The 24,832-nt window shown below is 44.1% G+C and overlaps 1 long non-coding RNA gene across 1 annotated transcript; it reads left to right on the top strand.

Moving 5' to 3' along the window:
- The first annotated feature begins 720 nt into the window (after positions 1-720).
- LOC131383127 (uncharacterized) lies at positions 721-23,490 on the top strand. Its single transcript, XR_009212909.1, has 3 exons — positions 721-768; positions 11,646-11,785; positions 23,349-23,490. It is a non-coding gene; the product is annotated as an uncharacterized LOC131383127 (long non-coding RNA).
- Positions 23,491-24,832: the final 1,342 nt, after the last annotated feature.

Here is a 24,832-nt window from a genome sequence, read left to right as displayed (position 1 = left end):
GTAACTCTCAAGATAAAGGCTGTCTGCATAACCCCCTAGAGAAAGCTTTTTTTTTAAGCTCTAGGTAAAGGGCAATAATAAATTTGCAGCCAATTCTCTGGTCTAGGTTTCAGGACCCACATCCCATGTAGTCCCAGCATGTGTGGCACAGCCTCTCCTTGTTAGTAGGTTCCATTGTTGTTGCAGTGAGAACTTTAATTTTGTATTTTCTCACTTGGGTGCAAGTAAATTTTTCAAACATAAAATTGAGCTAATGTCATCATTGAGCATTTCATTTACTCTTTTTTTCTTATAAAAGAAACCACCCTTGAATATATTTGGCTGTGTGATTGCACAGTCAAATAAGGATACATTTAAATATTCAACTGGGTAACTACGTCTACAGTCTACTTTTGTTACTGGCTTACAACACTATACGTGGATAGGAACACCTACCTTGATAATGTTCTTGATATTCACTTTGGTCTCTTGTGAATGACATAAGCCTTGCTTAGCTGATTTATTTCCTCTTCTAATCTTAGCAAATCACTGATTATCATTGAGAATGACATCCATTCTGAAGATACTATTCGGGATGACTTCAGGACTAGAAATAGTATCTGGCTTCTTTCTAGTACATTTTACCTGAAGTTTCATGTATGAATGGGAGAACAAAAGCCTCAGATTGTCAACTAACTCTACCAAGTCTTACAATAGTTCAGTGTTCATCCAAAAATCAAATCCGTAATTCCAGATCATTTCTTCAGTTCCTTCAACTCTTCTTTGAAGGTAAGAATCTCAAATCACTATATCCTCAATACTTTTTGGCAACAAGGCTCTCCTTCTCTGTATAATTTATCCCTGGGTCTGTAGTAGGTCTTCAACAATAAATCATTTTTGAGGGTAGGCAGAATGAAAAGACAAAGACCCCTTTGACTTTCTGTGGACAGGAGATGCAATGAGCTTATCTCACAGTTTTATAATCTGGAAAAAAAGCTGACTCAAATCATTACGTGAGAAATCAAACGCATGTTCCTTGTGCTTTTGGCAATTAGGCTTCTTTTTAGAAATATAAATCCTGGCTGGGCGCTGGGGCTCGTGCCTGTAATCCCAGCACCTTGGGAGGCCCAGGCGGGCCAATCACTTGAGCCCAGGAGTTTGAGACCAGCCTGGGTAACATGGCGAAATCCTGTCTCTGCAAAAAATACAAAAATTAGTCCAGTGTGGTGGCACGCGCCTGTGGTCCCAGCTACTTTTGGGAGGCTAAGATGGCAGGATCGCTTGAGCCTTGGAGGGCAAGGCTGCAATGAGCCGAGATTGTACCACTGTACTCTAGCCAGGGCAACAGAGCGAAAACTTGTCTCCAAAAAACAAACAAACAAACAATAATAAGAATAACAGTTTTCAAAAAGAAACATAAATCCTCAGAAAAAGTGATTGTGTAATTCCATGGCGGGGAAACGGTGTGTGGAAAATGTAAACTTTGAGTATGTGCACGTTCAACCATGCCTCCATCTGTAACTTCACAGCTGAGACCCAGACTCTCATTTGATTTTCTAAGCCAGGCAAGATTGATCAAGAATCCTACTAGAAGAAAGTTTTCAGAATCCTGACCTCACTCCAGCAGAAACGTTGTTGGTGACAATGTTCTGGAAGACACCTCAGCATGAATCTCTGGAGCCAGCATCTGGTATCACTGCCATCTCTGGGGTGAATACTGCAATTAAGAGCCTACCCCTCTATGGTGAATAAAAGGGTTGTGAAATTTTATGTAGCAGTGAAGAGTGTCTTGGAATTAATATTTGTACAGCTTATGAATATAAGTGTCAGAGGGAAGAGACTTTCAAATTTCATATACCCAATTCCCCCTAACTCCACAGAGATCAATTGAAGACAGATCATGTTTTGTTGCTGAAAGACCCTGGAATGGAAAATCTAACACCCTACTGGTTTAGAACTTACCAGAAGTAAAACTGAAAGCACAACAGAGTTCCTTCACTTGTACATTCCGCCTCAGATACTCATCCTGCCGTCCTAGGACTTCAACCATACCTCCATCTGAAATCCTAGGTTAGCTTTCCATCACTCTCCATCCACCACTCCCATTCTTGGGTGACCACTGCCTTTCTCCCGGGACCATGAGCTGACGACCTTCGCTCCTTTGTTGTAAGCTTGGCTCACTGAGGCAAAGGTCCCTTCTTTGGGCTCCCATTTTTTGAGGCATGTTATGTAAGAAGATGGCTGCCTAAACCAACCAGTTCCTCACACTTGATCCATGGATATCAATGTCACTGCCATTGAGGAGGTGCCAGCCCTCTGTCCTGAGACTCATTGCAGAAGAAGGCTGCCTTGCATATACACATGTTGTACTTGAAGGCAGGAAATAATATTTCATCTGAAACCACCAGGTTCATCCATTTCCTTAAAACCACTTAGACATTAAAGAGCAGATGCAGAATTCCCACCAGCACTGTTGCCATTTTCTGTCTCAGAAGGATTCCCTTTCAGTCAACAAAGTGAGTGCTTTCCTGGGCCTGGGCTTGGCTTGAACAATACAAGAGAGACCAAAACACTTTCCTGGCACAGACAGCCTCCATTCGCATGCTTGGAGGGTTTTAGTTCCTTCTTCACCCCAGATGCCCAGCAGAGACACCCGGCTTTCTCTCCAGTGCTGTTCTGAGAATCTGCCAACTTACAGTGATGAAGCTGGCATTCTTTAGTGGTGATGACTCACGTGCTGTCATCAGCACAGGCCGGGCACTGGGAAGTATCTGGGGGAGAAGCCCGGCTGTGACTGCTATTGCCTCAGCTTTCCTAAGAACCCTGTAAGGTTGCCCGTGAGTGTGCAGATGCAGGCTCTAGCCCTGCTGATCCATCCTCCTGAGGAGGGCAGACTGAGATCAGGAAGGGGAGTGAGGAAGTGAGGGAGGCCAGAGGGAAGCGCCATGTCTCCCTGACACTCCAGCAATCTTTATGATATGAAACGGTTCTGGTTCTTTGCTAGCAAAGCTTTATTCACTGGGAGCCTTATGCAGCTAGAGAATTTTGCTCACAAATAAAGCGGAGATGATGCCATGTGCTCATCAAACCTGCGGACTTTGTCTCCGGGACCCACAGCCAGTGAGATTTCCCAGCTCCCTTCAGTTAGATGAGCCATATGACTGAGTTCTGGCCACTGAAAATGAGAAGGAAAAATGTGTATTACCTCAAAGCTGGGCCTATAAGACTGTGACGTGATTTTGCACACTCTTTCAACCCCATGAGTGGACTTAGTGTTCATACCCAGGGTGAACCTGGCAGCCATGCTTTAAAGGCAGAGGGTGGGCCACAGGTGACTGTGGGGAACAAAGGACTGTCAAGTGGGTGGAAAATAAGCATGGTTGTGCTAAGGCACTGAGACGCTGGGCTGTGATAGCAACAGCCAGCCCTGCCCACCCTCACTACTACAAGCATTGCCTTCCACATTAGTCCCCAAATTGTGTGACTACTGCTCTAAATTTTTAATATTAGAAATAAAGACTCACAAATAATAAAAAGGCAAATGACGTTACAATTCTAATGGAGGAGGGGTGTACAAATGCTTTAGTTGTCTTAGAATTTGTTTATATCCAGTACTGCTCAAAGTAAGTAAATTCCATGGGAAAGCTTTGATATCTCCAGTTAAATCACAGATTTGAGCTATAGTAACATTTGTTGATATAGACTCTGACTAGTGTTCTATTTAGCTTCTAACTTTAAGAAATTCCCACTGGCAGCTGAACAGTCCCAATTCTTTAAAAGAAAAAATTTGAAAAAAGAAAAGAATGGTAAACTGTGAGGGCAATTCTGAATTGATTTTTCTTTCCTTATGAATTCATGTGACTTCTGAGTTGGCATTTAGCACTACATTTCCGTGTATGTTTCTCACAGGCAGGGCCTATGCTTTACCACACTTTACATCCCTCATAATGGCTAGTACGGTGTTCTTCAGTTTGCTGGATTTTAAAAAATCAATTGCTTGATTATTATGTATTGCATGCCTACATTAAAATTTCTCATGTAACCCATAAATATACGCACCTACTATGTACCCACAAAAAATAAAAAAATTTTAAAAAGCTGTACATGGTGGCTCATGCCTGTAATCCCAGAGCTTTGGGAGGCTGAGGTGAGAGGATTGCCCAAGGCTAGGAGTTTGAGACCAGCCTGGGCAACATAGTGAGATCCTGTCTCCACAAAAAATAGAAAAAATTAGCCAGGCATTTCAGTGTGCGCCTGTGGTCTCAGCTACTCAGGAGGCTGAAGTGGGAGGATCGCTTGGGCCCAGGAGGACGAGGCTGCAGTGAACCATGATTGTGCCACTGCATTCCAGCCTGGGTGACAGAGTAAAGCCCTGTCTCAGAAAATAATAATAATGAATTAATTTATTAATTAAAATTTTAAGAAATCAGTTCTTGTCCACCTTTTATCTTCCATCCCTTGGGTCATCCCTCTATTCAGTCACTTCACATTTTTGCTTCAAGAAAAGATAACACAGCAAAAAATTAGAGAAAAGAGGAGTCACTGATTGGCCACAGGAAGGAAGGAAGGGAGCTGGAGGAAAGAACTCAGAGGCTGGTGGGTCCCCAAGAAACATTCCAGAGCCTCCTTTCAGGAGCTTAGCCTGGCACAGGCATGGGGAGAAATGACAGATGTCCTCCTTACCCACCTTGGTTGGTTCTGCCTGCAGAAGGAAGGAACTTGCATTCAGGTTCCCAGCTGGAGCCCAGGAAGGCAACGTGATCCCCAGAATAATGGTGTGCTTGTGTGCCCACTTAGTGTGAGGCACTGGTAAGATCACACGAGTGGCAAAGAAATAAGGAAGGCTTTTGGACAGTCTCTTGGAGATTTCTGAGGCCCAGAACTCTGTGACAGAAACAGATAACACCTTTGTGCCCAGGAGAGTCCCGGAAGTAGCTGAGAGAGAGAGCTGGATGCGAAGAGCCCATGGTCGGGAACCAGGGATGACTCAGCAGCCACCTGGTGAACCAATAACTGAAGACCAGATGGCAAGGTGGACACCTCCGGGGAGGCCAGCATGGATGGCGAACGATCCCGAGGACCAGATGTCCCCTTCCCAATACCTGGCACTGCCTAAGCCTCCAAATGTAAATACAACCCCAAGGAAAGGGGCTGGGGGAGGGTGGGGAGATAAGCCAAATTTATTTCGATTGAATTTCTACAACCCCAGAGGAATGGAGGCTTAAAAAGAAAGAAAGGGAAACAAAGAATTATGTTTCAGACACATCTGACTATGTGGAATGAAATTGATACCTGTGACATGTGATCCAAGAAACGGGGGTTTCTATTAACCTTAAAGAAAAGGCAAGAAGGAATTTAACGAGTCTTGTAATTTCAGGAACAATGGAGAGCCTCCCTCCCTCCACTGTCTCCTGCACCTCTGTGATGGTGTTTGAATTTCCACCATCACATTGCTTTTTTCCTTTGATTTAAAATTTTCTTCTGATCATACACATACTATTGAGGAATGTTCGCCTTATTAGTCACTTATTCCTTGATATATTAATAAATTAGTTTATCCTATGCTTTTTGACAGCAGGGTGCAAGCAAGAAATGTTTTTCCTACACAAGCGAAGGAGGGAGAAAGAGGATGGAGAGGAAAGAAGGGTGTGGGAGGGCAGGAGAGAATGAATGAATCAAAGGACCAAATACCATGCAAAAAATGAAGAGAGTGGTAGCTCTGAACACAAACTTTGTCTACCTTATAATTTTGAGTAGGAGTAGCCAGAGATAAGGATAGAGCCAACTCTGTGTTATGAAAAACTACCTACTTCTCCTCGAGGTGGCCGCCCTTCCTGGGGAGGTGCAGTGCTTTGTGTGACTCATCTCTAAGTGCTGCGTGGGCTCCGGCAGCAGATACTGACAACAGTGCCCCCCCACAGTCACCAGAATGCTCTCCTCTCCGGCATGTTCCCTCCGCGCCTCTCCAAGAACCTTGCAAACAGCAACGAATTCATGAAGCCCAACAGTGCACCTGCAAGGCAGGTGCCAATTCAATCAATTAAGCACCAATACACATTATTTCATGGGAGAAATGGTGCTGCTAACTTAGGGCAGAAAATATGATTCAGAGAAGTCCCAGGGCTTGTGAAATTAGGGCTTTCTGTTGAGGAGTTAAATCAGCCTTTTGTGCGATGAGGCTGCAGCAAGGACAGAGCATATAAAGCAGGTGTTCGCTGTGACATGAATCTGAAAAGTTAAGCCAGGAGAGAAATAGGTAAATAAAAGTGAATGTAAGACCTAAATCCCACAGCAAGGGCAGTGACAGGAGGAGAGTCACTCAGCAGCCACAGAAAGATACTGTTAAGATGGAAGAAAACAACGCCCAGTCTTTTGTGTTCAGGGAAAGTGAATTATTAGTTTTTTTTTTTCTTGTTGTGACCTTGTGATATTGAGTAGCCTCTCTTCAGACAATCAGTGTTGACATCAGCTACATGCTCAGATCAATAGACATTTCAGGGGATGGCGAGAAACTGTGTTCTCAGAGGCAAGGCAGGCAGCCTGCGTACCTCGTTCACCCACCATGTCACCCGGTTTACCAGGAGATTAGGATGTGGAAATGGGTCAGTGTCCTTCAATGGCATCAGTAGAGAGGCTTTTCCACTGCACTTTTCAAGGATGAGTCAGTCTGTGGGTTATTTTCCACTAACCCAGGCACGTGGCCATTCGTTAAATCTGGAAATAAATCATGCACGGCGCCCCTGGGGAACTGTATTTGTTTTGCATGGTTCTTATTCAGCACATCCAGCTAGAAAAGACAGCCGCTCCACCCTTACCAGTTCTGAAAACATAAACTGTGCCTTATTTTCAGGTTTTCTGCCTTCACAGATTTTGCCCATTGCTGGTTTGGAGTTTCCTAACAGCATCTCTCACTAAGAACATGCTTATTAAATCCATTTTGGATTTGATCCTTGTGAATATTAATGCCAGTGGGGGCTGTGAAGACCCCTCTGTGAAGCGACTGTCACAACCAGATAATGATTCACACCTAGGCATGTGGATCGACCCTGCGACAATGTGCCTGGAGCAGTGAGTCTGAAATCTTCATTCTCATAAGAATCATCCAGGGAACTGTTAAAAACGCAGATTCCTGGGCCTGGTTCCCACAGATTCTGAGTAAATAGGTCTGTGGCAGGGACCCAGGCACCTGCAGTTTTATAATCCAGGTGATTTTCTTTCTTTCTTTTTTTTTTTTTTTTTTTGAGACGGATTCTTGCTCTGTCGCCCAGGCTGGAGTGCAGTGGCGCGATCTCGGCTCACTGCAAGCTCTGCCTCCCGGGTTCACGCCATTCTCCTGCCTCAGCCTCCCGAGTAGCTGGGACTACAGGCGCCCGCCACCGCACCCGGCTAATTTTTTTTGTATTTTTAGTAGAGATGGGGTCTCTTCGTGGTCTCGATCTCGTGATCCGCCCGCCTCGGTCTCCCAAAGTGCTGGGATTACAGGCGTGAGCCACCGCGCCTGGCGCTCCAGGTGATTTTCATGCAGGTGGTCTTGTGATGCTACTTAAGAAATGTAGGTGGTCTTGTGGCGCTACTTAAGAAACTGTCCTGAGCCGGAGCCCAGCCAGCAGGCGGGGCCAGGCCGTCTCACCTGTCTCCTTGCTGTTCTTTCTGTCTCTCAGCCCTTGCCCCCAGGAGCTATCCTGCCTGGATTTATTCTGTTACTCCGTTGTCAGATCCCACTTGGCCAGCCTAACTCTAACAATTGGCTTCTAGAAAGCACGCCCCTGTGTGCCTCCAACCTCCACGTGGCCAAGTACGGCAGAGGTCACATTCACGTGGAGTGGTGGGGTGTGCTGATGGCCTTCTGAGATTTTTTTTAACCCATGGTCCAGGCAACCATGGTTCCTTTTCTGTTATTTTACCCCTTAACTATAGACTAAAGATATCAGATGTAAGCTCCTACAAACTCCCACCAAGTGTAAACCTGAAGGGGAGGGATCCCCATCATTATATCATAAGCATTTTCTTCAAGAAGGAAGGAAATATACTACTAAAATCTCCCAATTATCTGCACTAATGAAGAAAACCATGACACAGATAATCCAATTATTTTTTACTTTGAAATTAATTGCATGGTTACTTGACAGAAGATATGCTTCCTAACTGTGCTTTATTTAACTGGTGTGTGGCTATTTCCTAAGCTGTATACCAGCTGATTGCTGGTATGGGGTTTAATTTCAAATTTATTATGATAACTACACTTATGCACAATGTGTAAAACCTCAAATCACAGGGTCCAGGCATTTGGACACAGAAAACCTTGGAGAAGAAATAGTTATGAGAGCCAGGGCATGGACCAGTAGCTACTTTTAGCTGTTTCCAGGTCAGCAGAAAGAAAGCAAATGTGATGTCATCACCAGGTCTGTACCTCTCCATGACAGTGTCATCAACATTTCAGCTCATGGTGGATTGCGTGGCGTGGTTTATGTGGTCCTTTCTAACCTTGAAATCCCATGAACCTAGAACTTGAAACATAGTGGCCAGATGTAGGCCTAGAGAGGAGCATAATCCTTAATGGTCTCCACTAGCCCAAGAAATAGAGCACGGGTCACTAAAATTTTCTGCTGTCAATATTTGGGCTCATTTCCTCCAAGTCTTTGAATAGGAGAATTTAGTCGGTTGGTCAGCTGGGTACAATTGTTTGTACCCACAAAAACTCTCTAGGGCCCATTTTTTCCTGACAATGAATTAGGTATTTAGATAGAGAATTGCATTCATGAATGTAGGGGACTTTCATGCTTAGGCACACCCTGAAGCAATAATGTCTTAAATCAGGAATCACTTAATTTCCACAGTGGCATCCGGTACTTCCATGGAAAGTAAGCTGAGAATTATTATGCAGGTTACTGCCCCCTCCTCAATATCTTTCCTTGGTAGTGACACTACCTTATTCTGCTTCCACACATTCCTGTCCATCATTGGAGAGACTCACTGGAAGTTGGAGGGAAATGGCATTCCAAGTGAGTGACCTGGGCTGACATACCTGGGATGTCCCTGAGGCTGCCACTCTCAGCATGCCTCAGTGCTTTGGATGCCACGATAGTTACCACACCTGCCAGTGTTGGGTTTAGGCCCTGGTTACAAGTGTCTCTGTATTTTGTTTTTTAATGTGTTTTAGACCCAAAGGCCCTTCTTTAACTTCTTTCCATCTTAGCAAAGGAGTAAAAAGTTATGGCTGAATGGGGAAAGCTAAGTTAAAAGTTGGCTTCTGGGAACCCTCACCCTAAGCTTTTGCTGCCTGGACAACTTCCCTTTCCTTTCTGAAGAGCCCCCAGTCACTAGCTCTGCTTTACTCTCCCCTTGATGGCTGCCTCCATGAATCCTATACGTGGGGTTGTTCCATCACAATAGTGGCCATGGAAGTGGATCACTCAGATCTCCTTTTAAGGGGATCTGCTGGGAGGCACATGGCTGATTGACAGCCCTCAGCTGCTGCACCTTTGGATACACTGTGGGGTTCTCTGGAGAGCTTCCAGCCAATGACAGGGAATGGTAGGTGTACTGGACCCATCCATTCCTGCCTGGCATGGAATTCTCAGCAACTATGGCTGTGGGTCTTCCCATTGGCCTGGCCAAGACTTACCTAAAACTGCACTGTGGTCCATTGCAATCCTTCCTTTCTTCCTATCCAATCCTTCTTTCCCTCTCTTCTTTAGTAGGTGTCAGACTGGCATTTCCGTCTCAAGACTCTCTGACAACTCCTGCTCCTCTCTTATTCTTTTAGTTTACCTCAACAAATAGCTTACACCTCCAATCCTGTCTTGGCGTGCCCTGCTCGGTAGATACAAGACACACCAGGAGTGATGTGAGGAAACAGGCAGTAAAGATAAGCCTTTGCCACTGGGTTACTCAGGCCCTCCCTGACAAGGAGGAGCCCATCTTGAGTGGTATGTGGAGTATGGTTATTCCCTGGCACCTAGTGGCAGCCCAGTTGTTTAAGATTTCATGTGAGAAAACATTCTGTTGGGGGAGAATGGCTTTGCAAGTGCAATGATTCAGACATCTGAAAGATATAGGGGGAACACATGAGCTACACGTACAGTGGAGTTTGCTGGCTGCTACTAAGTGGTACAAATCTCCTACAGGGGAATCGTGGGAAACCAAGAGCAGTTGACATACAGATAAAAGCTAAGAGTGGGAGCCAGAGGGCCTTGCTGGTAGTTTATAGGAAGCCTCTTCTCTCCTGCACTGGAAGAGCAGACACAGCTGAGCTGCCAATTCAGAATCTGATAGTTAAAGTTTCAAAGCCCCAGTGATGCTTAAACCAACTCAGATCTCCTATGAAATCAGGGTCCTAGTTGGGGAAACATGAGACCCTAAAAACTGGGATGGGTACATCTGGGTGGATGGTCCCAAGGGCTTTGTTGCTTTAGATTCCTCTGAAGCCTCAGAGCTTTCAGAGGTGGCTCCCCCAGAATAAGAACTAGAATTTTTCCAATTCAGAAAGATACAGCAACGTCCCCTCCTCGGCAAGGTTAACAGGTGCTCCCCTCAGGAATTGTCCCATCTCTTATTCTGGCTTCCAGGCCAATAACTAAGATGAAATTTCAGCATACTCCAGTCAGGAATAGGTTGGGTTTCATAAGGAAAAAAGAGATTATATCCCAATAGAGCTGTGAGAATTAGCTAGCATTAAGCCATCAAGAACAGAAAGAGTACCAGTCAGGCGCAGTGGCTCATGCCTGTAATCCCAGCACTCTGGGAGTCCAAGGTGGGTGGATCACTTGATGTCAGGAGTTCCAGACCAGCCTGGCTAACATGACAAAACCCTGTCTCTACTAAATATACAAAAATTAGCTGGGCATGGTGGCATGCGCCTGTAGCCCCAGCTACTTGGGAAGGTGAGGCACGAGAATCACTTGAATCCAAGAGGCAAAGTTTGCAGTGAGCCAAGATTGTGCCACTGCACTCCCGCCTGGGTGACAGAGCAAGACCCTGTCTCAAAAGAAAAAAAAAAAAAAACAGAAGAGTACCCCTGGAAGCAGATTTTGAGCATGCGTGATCAAGGTGGTTGAACATAAGATGGGGGGCAACAGAGATGGTCAGTCAATGAGGATGCTGCCATAATCAGAAGAAGGCAGGAACAGAGGAGCAGGAGGCAGAGGGTGGTCGTTCCAATAAACAGTCATCATCATTCACCTATTTCCCAGGTCTGAGAAGATTTTCAGACCTGGGCCCCATTTACCTAAGAGGTGGCAGGATCCATAGGTAGAATGACACTATAAAACCATGGCAAGCATAAACTATAATGAGTTCTCTAGTCCTTTCCTAAATAAACTACCTACACTGGGGAAAGGAAATTCATCAGATATTTTGAGGATGATCAGACACAAGCTCTGAGCTGGCATTGATACCTGGAGACCTGCCGTATTATCACATCCCCCCCAATAGAGTTGAGAAATCAGATGGATCCTGAAGAATGACCGTTGCCTACTGCAGGCTTACCCAAGCAGTAATCCTGATCAAAGCTGCAGTGCCTGATGTGATTTTATTCCCAGAACATATTAATAAGCCTCAGGTACATGGTACACGGTCATTGATTTGGTGACCAAGAAATGATATTGATTATAATTCGTTTTTGTTCTGGTGCTTTTCAAACTCACTCACCCTCTGCCATAATACAGTCCCAGGAGACCTGGACCTTCTGGACATCCTGCAGAATGGCATATGGATCCATTACAATGATGACATCATGCTGACTGGGCAAGATGACAAGAGGTTGCTATACACCAGAGGGCTTGGGAAGACACATGCCCTGCAGAAGGTAAGGTATATGAAGAGTCAGGCGGCTGCCACCACGTGAAGTGTTCAGGACTCCAGGATATAATCTCTAAAGTAAAAGACAAATGGCTTGCAGCCCCTATCACAAAAAAAGGAAGCATAGCACCTGATAGGCCTCCCGGCTTCTTTTGGAGATAGCACATTTCATACCTACCAATACTACACTTAAGAATATTGGGTGACTCAGAAGACTACCAGCTTTCAGACAGCCCAGGAGCAAGAATGGGCTCTGCAGCAGATCCAGGCTTGCCCTGCCACTCGGGCCATAAGGTCCAGCAAGCCCTGTTGTGTTGGGAGAGCCAATATTAGAAAAAAGATATAGTGTGGCGTTTATGGCAAGTCCCCAGTGAGAAAACAATAATGCAGGCTTCTGGGGTTCTGGAACAAGGTTATGCCATCTATAGCAAAATTATTATATGCTTTTTGAGAAAGCCCCCACATGTTTCTGAGCACAGAATGCTTAGAATGGAATGCTGGACCATGGAACATCAAGTGACAATGCATACAGACTGTCCACTGTGATCTGGGGTTTGTTCATTTGTTTGTTTGTTTGTTTGTTTGTTTGTTTTTGAGACAGAGTCTCACTCACTGTTTCCCAGGCTGAAGTGCAGCAGCACGATCTCAGCTCACTGCAACCTTCGCCTCCCGGGTTCAAGTGATTCTCCCGCCTCAGCCTCCCAAGTAGCTAAGACTACAGGCACACACCACCATGCCTGGCTAATTTTTGTATTTTTAGTAGAGATGGGGTTTCACCATGTTGGCCAGGTTGGTGTCAAACGCCTGGCCTCAGGTGATCTGCCCACCTCGGCTTCCCCAAGTGCTGGGAATACAGGCATGAGCCACTGTGCCCTACTCAATCCAGGTTCTTTTAAAACTGCCAATTCATGAGGTCACATAGGCTCGGCAGTAGTCTATTGTAAGATGGAAATGAGTGGAACCAAAGGCATGGGGGAAGTTGCATGAACAGGGACCCCACCCTCCACAATTCCATCCACTATCCCCAGCTCTTACCTCTTGTCAAAGGAGTGTCCCAAGTGACCAGCTGAAGAAAGAAAGAGGAGAAAGCCCAAGGTTGGTTTATGATCTGTGAAGGGTCTGAGATTTTACCCTGCCTGTAAGCTAACAAGTTATCCTGACACTATTGTATGGCTGCTGGCAGAAAATTTAAGGTCGGAGACAAAGAACTTTATTACTTAGCACAACTGCAGCAGCCAGAGTATCGCATTTTCTTACACCTGTTCCCTGGGCTCTCTTTCCTATACAGCAATGCAAAAACATGCTAGGTGACACCTGCACATGCAGTGGGCTACATTACAGAAGAAACTCAGTTTGGGGAACCCAAATCTTCTATAATGGGCAGTAAGCATGCCTGCTCTTTGCTCTGGAGGGAGACACTAACCCTAACTTTCAAGGTCGTTTACGACACAAGCCTCCTGAAGAAGAGGGGCTGGAATGGAGGCAGTGAGTGCCTCTGCTTGAAAACATGCAGAAATAATAGAGACTCGTGGCTTGATATGATGTGCAAGCCAAAAATGAATGGCAGCCATATTACAGCCATATTCAGGGGGTTACCTTGAAAGAGAGTAGAGAAGGGAAACTTCTCAATGGGTAGAGCAGTGAGCAGTGCACCTGACCATTCACTTTGTGACCTGAGCTGAGAATACAGTAGTCCCCTTTATCCATGGGGGATGCGTTCCAAGACCTCCAGAGATGCCTGAAATGGCACATAGTACCAAATGTATACATATATATATATCATATATATATATACACACACATATATATATGATACAGTTGAATTTATAAATTATGCATAGTTAGAGATTGACAATTATAACCAATAATAAAATAGAGCAACTATCACAATATACTGTAATAAAAGTTATATAAACATGGTCTCTCTCTCAAAATATCTTATTGCACAGTACTGCAGGTCACTGAAACCATGGAAAGCAAAACCACAGATAAGGGGGACGACTGTTTATAGACTCCTGGGCTGGCCAGAAGCCTGGGAGTAAAAACACTGAAAGATTGGTGAGGAGTCCTGGGGTAGAGGCATGTCAGTGGACATATAGCATTGAGCATTAAGTGTCAAGATTGCTGCACCACACTTTAATATCCACTAAAAGTAATGGGTGTTACTTTTAATCCTCACAGAAGAGGTACTGAACAACCAAGTAGACAAAATGATGCAGCCAGCTGCTGTTAGCCAGTGTCTTTGTTATGAGCTTTCTCTGAGCTGGCAGGATAAGCACATGAATGGAATCGCCACAGGGACAGAGATGGAGGCTGTGTATGGACCCAAAACTGCTGGCTTCCACTTGAAAAGGCTGATCTGGATACTGCTGCCTTTGAATGCACAACCTGTTAGCACTAGTTGGAACTAGTGCCTCTGATATGGCACTAGTTGGAACTAGTGCCTCTGATATGGCACTAGTTGGAACTAGTGCCTCTGATATGGCACTAGTTGGAACTAGTGCCTCTGATATGGCACTAGTTCTTAAGGAGCCCAATGGACCATTTGGTGACAAGTCACTTACACTGGGTCCCTGCCATCCTGGAACAGTCAGCAGTTCACAGGTATGGGTACCAATCTCAAAACGAATTTGCCCTGTCTGCCCACACAGCCTCAGCCAGCACCACTCTCCAAGGGTTTACAGTATCTCTGATCCACAGTCTCAACATCTCAAGTAATACAATATCCAACAGGAGACCCACTTCACAGTGAAGGAAATGAGGGGGTGGAGCCATGGGACACACTCTATCACCTGTCACACCATCCAAAAGCAGCCAGCCTTGAAATCCTGAAAACTCACTTGAAAAGGGCAGCTGATATGCTGGCTCAGAGGAGATGGGACATCATTCTCTGGGATGCAGTGTGTGCATTAAGTCAGAGGCCCCTTTGTGGTGTTGTGTCCCAGTGGGAAAAGTACATGGGTCCAGGAATCAATGAATGGAAGCAGGAGTGACCCTCCTTAAAATCACTCTCTATGACTACTGGTTCAGTTGGTACTTCCTGCCACACAACTCTACGCTCTGCAATGTTAGAGTCCTGGTCCCCAAAGGAGTACACTTTTGCAAGGGGACATAGCAAGACACATTTGTGTCTGCTAGCATCTGTGTTAATGGTCTGTGTGCGAAGTCATGTATGTTGTGTAGTAGTGAGTGTGTGTGTCATGTGTGTGGACGTGGAAGAGATCTCTGCATGTGTGTGCACCATGTGTGTTGTGTGATCGGGTGTGTGGTGTGTGGCATGTGTATGTATGTGATGTATGTGTGATATGCGTATGTGGTGGAGCTGTGTATGTATGTGGTATGGGGGTGTGTTTTGTATGAGGGGTATATAGACATTTATGATATATGTGGGTAGTATGTGGGTATTTACATGTACTGTGTGAACATGTGTGGTATGTGTAGGGGGTATGTGCATGAGGGTGATGTGTGTGGTGTGTATACATGTGTGTAACTTGTATATGTGTGTGTAGGGTGTGGGGGCACATGTATGTATATGTGGTATATATACATGTGTGCTGTGTGGAGTTTTGTGTGTATATACTTGGTGTTATGTATGTATGTATGTGTATGATGTGTGTGTATGTGATGTGTGATATGTGAGTGGTATGGGTGGTACATGTGTATATATGTTTGTGGTATGGATATGTGTGTGTGCATAGGAGGATTTCTGTATGTGTGTAGTGTGTGTGGTGTGTACTTATGTGTGTGATGTGTACATGTGTGTGATGTGTACCTGTGTGTGTTTTGTGTGGGATATTTGTGTGGTGTTTGCATGTGTATACAAGTGTGCACTGTAAGTGCAGTATATATATTCGTGTGATATGTAATATGTATGCATATATGTGTGATCTGTAGGAGGTATGTATTTATATGATGTGTTTGTCTACATGTACACAGTATGTATAGAATTGTGGGTGTGACACATGCATGTACATGGGGTGTGCATGTGTGATGTGCAGTGTAGGTCATTTGTATGCATGTGTAGTATATCTATGTGGTATCTATACATAAAAGTGTATAGTGCATGGTCTGTGTGGCATGTGCACATGATATGTGTTTAGTGTGTGTAAACATGTGTGGTGTATGGTATCTATGTGTGCATGGTCTGTGTGGCATGTGCACATGATTTGTGTGTTTAGCATGTGTGTACATGGTATATGTATGTGCATGGTCTATGTGGCATGTGCACATTATGTGTGTTTAGTATGTGTGTAAACATGTGTGGTATGTGGTATCTATGTGTGCATGATCTGTGTGGCATGTGCACATGATGTGTGTGTGTGTGTAACGTGCATACATGGTATATGTATGTGCATGGTCTGTGTGGCATGTACGCATGATGTGTGTGTGTAGCATGTGTGTACGTATGTGTGATCTGTGGTATCTATATGTGCATGGTCTGTATGGCAGGTGCATATGATGTGTGTGTAGCGTGTGTGTACACGTGTAGTATATGGTATACGTATGTGCATGGTCTGTGTGGTGGGTGCACATGATGTGTGTATGTAGTATGTGTTCCTGGTGTGTGTGTGGTCTTCCAGCTGGGTAGTCAGGGAGCCCTCTGGGGGAACAGCTAGTATCTCTTCTTTCTCTCACTTCCCTCCCAAAATACCTCTGTACCCAGCAAGATCTTGAGAGCATTGGCTGATGAGAGTCCATTTCCCAAGTAGCTTAGAGGCTGCGTGACTCTCACAGTCGTCCTTGACAGAGGCTCCAGTGCCCCGCCTCCCGCACACACCACACCGCCCAGTATTGGGCCGGAAGCTAACCAACCGTGATATTGGCAGTCATGCTCGTGCGCTCAAGCCACCCATGTGCACGTGAGGAACGGCGCTGGCGCACGGCTGCACATGCCACCCAGTCTGGTCTCTAAACAGCACTGCATTCTAAATGAGCAGGCTGGCTCATTAGAGGGAAAAGCAGTCTCTAATTCCGTGTTACATCGCCTTTTGGCTCTGCTTTGTCTTTGCAGACACCAGATCTCATCTGTTGGAAGCTGCATATGGCTCGTTAAAAGGACAGAGTCTGGGAGGGGCAACAGTGAGGCTCACAGGCCAGATGCCACCACCCCATCCCTCCCTCTGTTTTTTGTGTTTTGTGGTTTTTTTTTTTTTCAGCCTTTAACATTTTTCCCTTTCTTGGCTTAGCCTTCTTTCACCTACCCAGTAAAAACGGTGGGCTGGTAATAGCTACCATTTATCAAGTACCTACTCTCTGCCAGCCACAATTGTATGTGATCTGTGATCCTCACAACAAGCCAGCAAGGTAAGCATTCTTTTTTTTTTTTTTGAGACGGAGTCTTGCTCTGTCACCCAGGCTGGAGTGCAGTGGCTCAATCTCAGCTCACTGCAACCTCCACCTCCCAGGTTCAAGCAATTCTCCTGCCTCAGCCCCCGAGCACCTGGAATTACAGGCATCCACCACCACATCCGGCTAATTTTTGTATTTTTAGTAGAGATGGGATTTCGCCTTGTTGGCCAGGCTGGTCTCAAACTTCTGACCTCAGGTGATCTACCTGCCTCAGCCACCCAAAGTGCTGGGATTACAGGTGAGAGCCACAGCACCCAGCCCAGCAATGTAAGCATTCTAACACCATGGTGCAGATAAGGAATCTGAGTCTGGGAGATTGGAGGATATGCCTTCATAGAGATGCATGGATGGAAACCAGGTCTGTTGGGCTCTTCCCTCTGTGTCACTTAAACACAGGGCCACTATACTAACTGCTTAGCAATGTCTTGGTTCATTGAAAAGGGGAAGAGATTTCTAACCTACCTAGCCTGTATTATAAGAGAAATACTGCTTTCTCACTTAAGTATCTCCTGAAATTGTGAAAAGCCCTATTTCTGTACTACTTCTCTTGGTATCTCCATAATCCAAAAGACAAAAGTTACAACCTAGAGATGCTTACAAAATGCCCTAGCTTTTTACCACCCCATCCTAGAATACAGTGAGCAAAAGCTCCTGTCCTGTCAGCTCTGTCATTGGTCTTTGTCTTTGAGGTACTGGCCCCTTGGCCATTGCTGGTTTTCTATAGCAGTAAACCATACCCTACATCAAATAAGTACACTCTCTTCCATTTATTTTAGTTCAGTCATCTGGTATTTTCAAAGACCTGTTTGTGACAAAGATGTGCTCTACCATAATTTTCCTCCTATCATCTAAATTATCTCTTCTCTCTTTTGGCTCCTTAAGAAAAATTTGCTCCTGATTACAAGGATATGTCGATTTCAGGGAGGCAGAGGAAGAAATACAACATGATGTCTATTGAACACAACTTTGGAGTAAGACCTTGGGACCCAACTCCTGTTTGCTTCATATACAAGCTTTGAGACGTGATGAGTTTGCCTCGATTCTCTAAGCCTCAGTTTCCTCATCTGTTGTTGTGAGGGAAATAATGCATGGAAAGCTCTTAACACAATGGCTGGCACACAGTGAAAGTGCAAGACGTTAACTATTATCATTAGAGTTTTCAATTGGAATGAATAGGAGACTTAAATTTGCATGATTGTACTTTTACAGTAAGCCATTAATGATGCATTCATTTAGTTTTCTACTCCCAAAGATCATAGATTTGATTAATTATAACAAGAATTTAAAAATATTTCCATTATTCAGAAATAACCTACAGAGTCTAAGCCTGTCCTTTCCTTCCTCCCTTTTTCCCAATCTTTTTTTTTGAAAGAAATAGCAATTATGTAGTCAGATTCACTGGCTCTTTCTTCTTCTCTCTGGTAATAGGCTAAGTCTTAATCTTGATTAGGCAGCATCGCAACTGATCTAAGTTCTCCCCAGCTTTCAGCCCAGCCCCTGCTTCCCCAGGCTTCAGAGTGCAGCTCTGCACCACCCTCTCCACCCCGCTTAGCATCAGAACATTGCCAAAGTTAAGCATCTATAAAATGTTTCTTTTGAATAGTTGTCTACCTACTTGGATATTTTTTCCTTCTCCCAGAGGCAAAAATTGGACCACTTAATCTATGCTGTAGGACAGTCTTGCCCCTCAGAAAATACTTGAGCATATTAAGTTGTTATGAAATGGATCTGAGAAGCAGAGTTCTGAACCACGCCCACGAATTTCCCAGCCTCATCACACTGGCATTCTTTCATAGCCCCGAAATACTTTCCACTTGCCCTTCCTATGAATGCAAGTAAAGCAAAGTCTCTTGACAAAGCAAATTAAGAGTAATCAATGGTTTGGGTTTTTTTTTAAATTATTATTTCCTGTGACTCAAATCAAACCTATTTCTCAATTGTAACGTACGAAAAGAGAGAGATCAAGTTGACATTTAGGAAAATTGAACATTGATAAGTAAATTGCCTTCACTCAGTCTCTCAGGTTCTCTCTCCTTTCCCCCTACCCCATCACACCCCGTGGCCCTGCTCTCTGTCACACACACAGCTGAAGGTATCTTTAAAGGGTACCTATTTCCTGCAGATCATGCTTATGTTAATCTCACTTCAAGTACAGATGCACCGAGGACATTACAGGTTCAGTCATTCTTATCCACAAAGCCTTAGATTCCACTATGTTATTCAAACTGGACAATGGACTTCCCCATTTTGTGCCCAGACCTGCTCACTAATAGAGTGACCTCCTTGTTATGGGTGAGGATATATTTGATGCTAAAACTGCTACAAATTTTTATCAGCATTTAATCTTGAGACTGTGAATTACTACATCCTGCATGTGTTGGTACCTTACTTTGATTAAAAATGGGATAAATCAGTGAGAGAGTCTTTTTATCCAAGGCCATGTTCCTTTCACATGAAGGTCATACATGGGCTAATTGGACAAAATATAAATCATGCTTTTTTCCACATTCAGTTTTAGATCCTGACCTGTTTTGTGTCAAGAAATCACAGGGAGCCCAACCTGTGTCATCAAGATTGTTTTGATTTACAGATGATTTCCTTAAATCATAGCATGATGACATTCAATGCAATTCCAAAATTAAGGAATGGAGAGTTCAGAGGGACATTTTTAAAAAATGCTTGTAGTGTTATAGGAAAAAGTCATCAGAACTTTGACTCCATTTGCTTTCCTGTATCATAGAAATGTTGAGGACAGGACAAAAATATAACTCCCACCGGTAACACCAGTCATACCCTCACTGGGAGAGGTGATGTAGAAGAACTTCCATCATTTTGATCAATTGAGCAGCTGGTCTCTTCTTGCTTTAGGGTTCATTGGTCTGCTGTCTAATTTTTATAAGGTATAGAAAATTTGGCCTTTAGTAAAATGGGCAGGTCTCATTTATTTTTTTCATGTTAAATATTTATTTTGAAGATTTCAATGAAAATTGTGCTAGGATAGTTTTCATTCCAAGACATCCATTCTCTAAACTTAAAAATAAGATGGACATGCTTACAGAGAAAGAAAATATATAAACCTGTTTCTTGAATACTAGATCCAATCTTGATGGCAATGAAAAGAAACAAACTTCTCCCTCAGCTTTCCATCTCCCAAATGCAGGTGACCCCAAATAGGGTTGCTAGATAAAATATAAGATGCCCGGTTAAATGTGATTTCAAAGAGCAAATTTTATTTTTGTATAAGCATGTCACAAATATTGCATATACTGTTTCCTTTGCTGAAGTTGGCCACCCAACTCCAAAGCCTTTAAGCAAATGTTCCACAGCTGTCCTGGGAGTCGGAGCTTAAGAGATTGATAATCCCACAGAATCAAGAGCAGTGAGGTACCTGAATGTCATTAAATCAACCTTTAATTTTACAGATGATCAAACAGAGGTTAAAGAGATAAAAGCCATTTTCTAAGAACACACAGCTGACGATGAAGAATCAGGTGGAGCTGCATCCTCTAAGGAGCATCGCCCCCTTATACTGTTACTTGAGGAGTTAGACTTTGACTTTAGAATTAGCACATGGGCAAGCATATTCTGTTTCTCTGTGCATTTGTCTAATAAAGCAATAGGAATATAGCACAAGTAAACTCTATCGCCTCCATGGGAAGGGAAACAGAACTGGCTACCTTCATGGGGACGGGGGGTGGGAAAGGGGAGGCAAATTACAGAGAACAAAGCGCAGATTAGTATCTCAATAAATTATCCTGCCACACAGGCTTTCACATGTCAGGTTTTCTTAAAGTGGGGCACATTCATGTTAGCAATTCATGATTACTGTAGTTCATTATGGAATCTTCCCCTGGAGACCTTTCAGAATCAGATAGAAGGCCATTTGTCTTTGTTAGCCAAGTTGCAGCCCTATCAAGAGACCTTCAGGAGGATGAATTTAAATGATTTCCCCAGAACTCTTCTGAACCATGGACTCTATGAAAATTTAAACAACTAATATTATAATGTTCAAACCTAAGACTAGAATAAATGCAAAAGTAGCTTGGTGTTATTACAGAGCTTCAATATTACTCAAGGATTTACAGAATCATGGAAAATCCCTCCAAAGGCCATGGGAATGCCCGGATTGCTTTCCTGAAACATCATAAGGGGGCAGTGTAGCCTATTTGGTTGATGATGATTAAGGGTGTTATTTATATGCATATAGGATACCCAGTTTCCTCACTTTTTGCATGAGATGCATTCTAGAGAGCCCTCAAAACAGGAAAATGCATTTTCCCCCACAAACAGGGTTAACTAAGGTCAGAGGCTGAGATACTAAGGTCCCCCTCGCCCCCCAAGTTCCCCAGAGGCTCTTCCTCTGATTGGCTGCATTTCCAACTCCCATTTCCCATTTCTCTTGCTTTTCCTAAGTAAGCTAGTGAGGTAGCAGGGAGAAGGCTCAAGTGAAACTCCACACTCCCCCTGCCCCAGGTGGTCCTGAGTTGGAGATATGGGGGAGGCCACCTGCTCCCCGGCACCTGCTTCCAGCTGGATGAGGAACTTGCAAGCCAGGTCAGGTTCTCTGGGATCCAGGATGAAAAAGACTGAGGCCACAAAGCAAGAAATACAGCACTGCCTAAGTATGCCGCCCACATAACCCAAACGACCAAAAATGTAAGCCATGAGTATTAGGACTGGAAATGTTTCCCATATGTGGGGCCTGGGGACGGCTTTGGAGCTTATTTCATCTAAACTATTCATTTTTCTGTGAACAAATGAGGGACTCATTACCAGAAATCAGTCTTTCAATCTTCACTGTTAAGGGAGAACCCTTCCTCTCCACACCTGATGTGTCCCTCCAGGTGGAAGGAGTCTCATTAGCATAAAATTCCTGGCCTCTCTCCCCACACCTCTTCCCCATTTAAGGGAAGAAAGAGTGACCTAATATGATGGGGACTTGGGGGAAAAAACCTAGGTGAGTTCCACCTCGCCTCTTCCTCCTCTCCTTTTCTTCTGTGGGGAACAAGTTGCCCAGAGGAACATGCTCTGCTTGCCTGCTGCAGGACAGACTCTCTCTCCTATAGAGAGAGGATGAGACAGGATGCCCAGACCGCGTGCTGTGGAGTGAGTAAATGTGCGTAAATCTTGCATTCAATATCAGGAAGACCACTTGTCAAAACATATAAGCCATATTTCTTGAGTAGTAACTTTTGTAGCAATATAGATGAAATTTGGCCTCCATCTGCCTCCATCTTTTGCCGTATTTGTCCATTTTGAATTTCCGCAAATGTATTGGGAGCCCTCAAATCTCCACATCCGTGTGAGGGGTTCTTAAACATTTTCAGGTCGCAAATTACTTTGAAAAATCTCATGAAGCGTCTCCTCAGAAAAATACATTTCCTAAAGCCCATATGTGGATCTCAGTTAAAATCTGCCTGACGTGTTTTCATGATGAATTTTAGAAGGTGATATATACAGAGCAAGTCAAAAAGACTTAATTAGCTCTTTTTAGGAGTCCATGAAAACACAGGCATTCGACAAACATCTGCCTTACCAACATTCAGTTATTCTAGACGCATACCAAGTTTGATTTATTTCATTAAATAAGCAATGACTGAGGGACTGCTGTGTAGCAGGCTCTCAGGTAGGCACTAAAGGGAGAAAGAAGCATAAAGAGAAACAAGACAATACCGTTGACCTCAAGAAACCCAGTCTAATGGGAAAACACAGTGGTGAGTAAAAAATCACAACATGGCCAGGCACAGTGGCTCCCATCAGTAACCCCAGCACTTTGGGAGGCCAAGGTGGGTGGATCCCTTGAGCCCAGGAGTTCAAGACCAGCTTGGACAACATAGCAAAACCCTGTCTCTACAAAAAAATAAAAATACAAATACAAAAATTAGCAGGGTGTGCTAGCGCATACCTGTAATCCAGCTACTCGGGAGGCTGAGGTGGGGGGATCACTTGAACCCAGGAGTTTGAGGCTGCAGTGAGCTGAGGTCACGCCACTGCACTCCAGCCTGAGCAACAAAGCTAGACCCTGTCTCAAAACAAACAAAAAATCACGACACAATGGACTTTGCAACTCACTGTAGCCATATGATTCAGCTCTTGCCAAAGGAGTGAAATTGGAAGTAGTATGTGCAACTTCCAGTTCACGTCCTTAAAGGGAAATGAAAAATCTTCCCCTTCCATTTTCTCCCTTCACAATAACTAAAATGTATTTGCTATGTTGAAAGCTAGAGCATCCATCTTGGGCCCTTGAGAGAAGCCACATATTGAGGATGGCAGAGCAAGAAGATACAAGAAGTCTGGGTTGCTGACACCACTGAGCCAATACACCTACCCTGGAATACTGGCCTGGGAGAGAGAAAATGAGAGAGAGAAAAATGTAAGTTCTGTCTTGTTTAAGCACTGTATTTTTAGGTCTCTTTGTCACAGCACCTAAGGTTTAAACTAATACACTGTGAAATGCACTGAATCACGGGAGAACAGCATATTTGATGGGATGAGGCTGGTGGCAGCAGGCCTTTTTATTCTTAGGTTATAGACATAGAAACCGAGGCAAATAAGTTACATCTTCCAGAAAGTCACAAGAATCGAATCAAAGCTCAAATTTTCCTCTTATGTTCCAAGTTTAGTACTTATTATTTAGCATGTCCAGTATCCAAGGATAGTCCTTGAAACAAATTCTTTAAAAAAAATTCCAAGCAGTTGACTAGTGGCTGCCATGTGCCAATCACTTCAGTGAGCACTGAGGATGAAATACAAAGCAGAAACAAAGTCCATGCTTTCATGGCCCTTGTAGTTGGTGATAGAGGTTGCTTAATCACAAAAAAATGAGTATACTATTACATATCCATACAAGTTCTCTTGATGAAACAAACATGGACTTAGGAGAATATGTCATAAAGAAATTTGACCTGGATGGGTCTCTGCATAGGCTTTCCTGAGCTCATGTGCTTGAACTGCACCCTAAAGGAATAGAAGAACTAAACACAGTGGAGAATGAGAGAGAATATTCTCCAGGTGGCAACAACAGCATGTGCAAAGGCCCTGTGGTGAGAAGCAGCATGAAAAGTGTGAGGAACTAGATGAAACTGGGTGAAGTGCAGAAGAACAGGGAGAGATTGGTGCAAGATGAGGTGGAAAGGTAAGTAGGGCCAAACTACACAGGATCTTGAGGAGCATATTAAGGATCTTGGTGTTTAACCTCAGAATACTTCATCCCTGGGGAAGGAGAATGAGAGGAAAGGGGAGGACGACATGATTGGTTCTGTTTGTATTATGAAGAACAGATGGGGTTGCGGGGGGGGGCAAAGTGAATACAGGGGAGTGATTGCAACTGCCTAGGCAAAACATTATGATCATTTGGACCGGAGGCATGGCAGGGAGTGGAGATAGTTGTCAGCTGGAGGCCAATGTCCCGGCATAAAAGGGAATCTCACCTGCTATGATTTGAATATATGTGTCCCTCCAAAATGTATACATTGAAACCTAATCAACACAGTGATAGTATTAGAAGGTAGGGCCTCTAGGAGGTGACTAAGTCATGCAGGCTCCACCCTTGTGAAGGATGAATGCCCTTATAAAAAAGGCTTCCCCTGTAATCCCAGCACTTTGGGAGGCTGAGGCAGGTGGATCACGAGGTCAGGAGATCGAGACCATCCTGGCTAACACGGTGAAACCCTGTCTCTACTAAAAATACAAAAAATTAGCCAGG

This window comes from Hylobates moloch, unplaced genomic scaffold (assembly GCF_009828535.3).
Source record: "Hylobates moloch isolate HMO894 unplaced genomic scaffold, HMol_V3 SCAFFOLD_3, whole genome shotgun sequence".
Taxonomy (NCBI): domain Eukaryota; kingdom Metazoa; phylum Chordata; class Mammalia; order Primates; family Hylobatidae; genus Hylobates; species Hylobates moloch.
The sequence above is the reverse complement of the archived record's forward strand: the minus strand, read 5'-3'. Positions and strand labels throughout refer to the sequence as shown.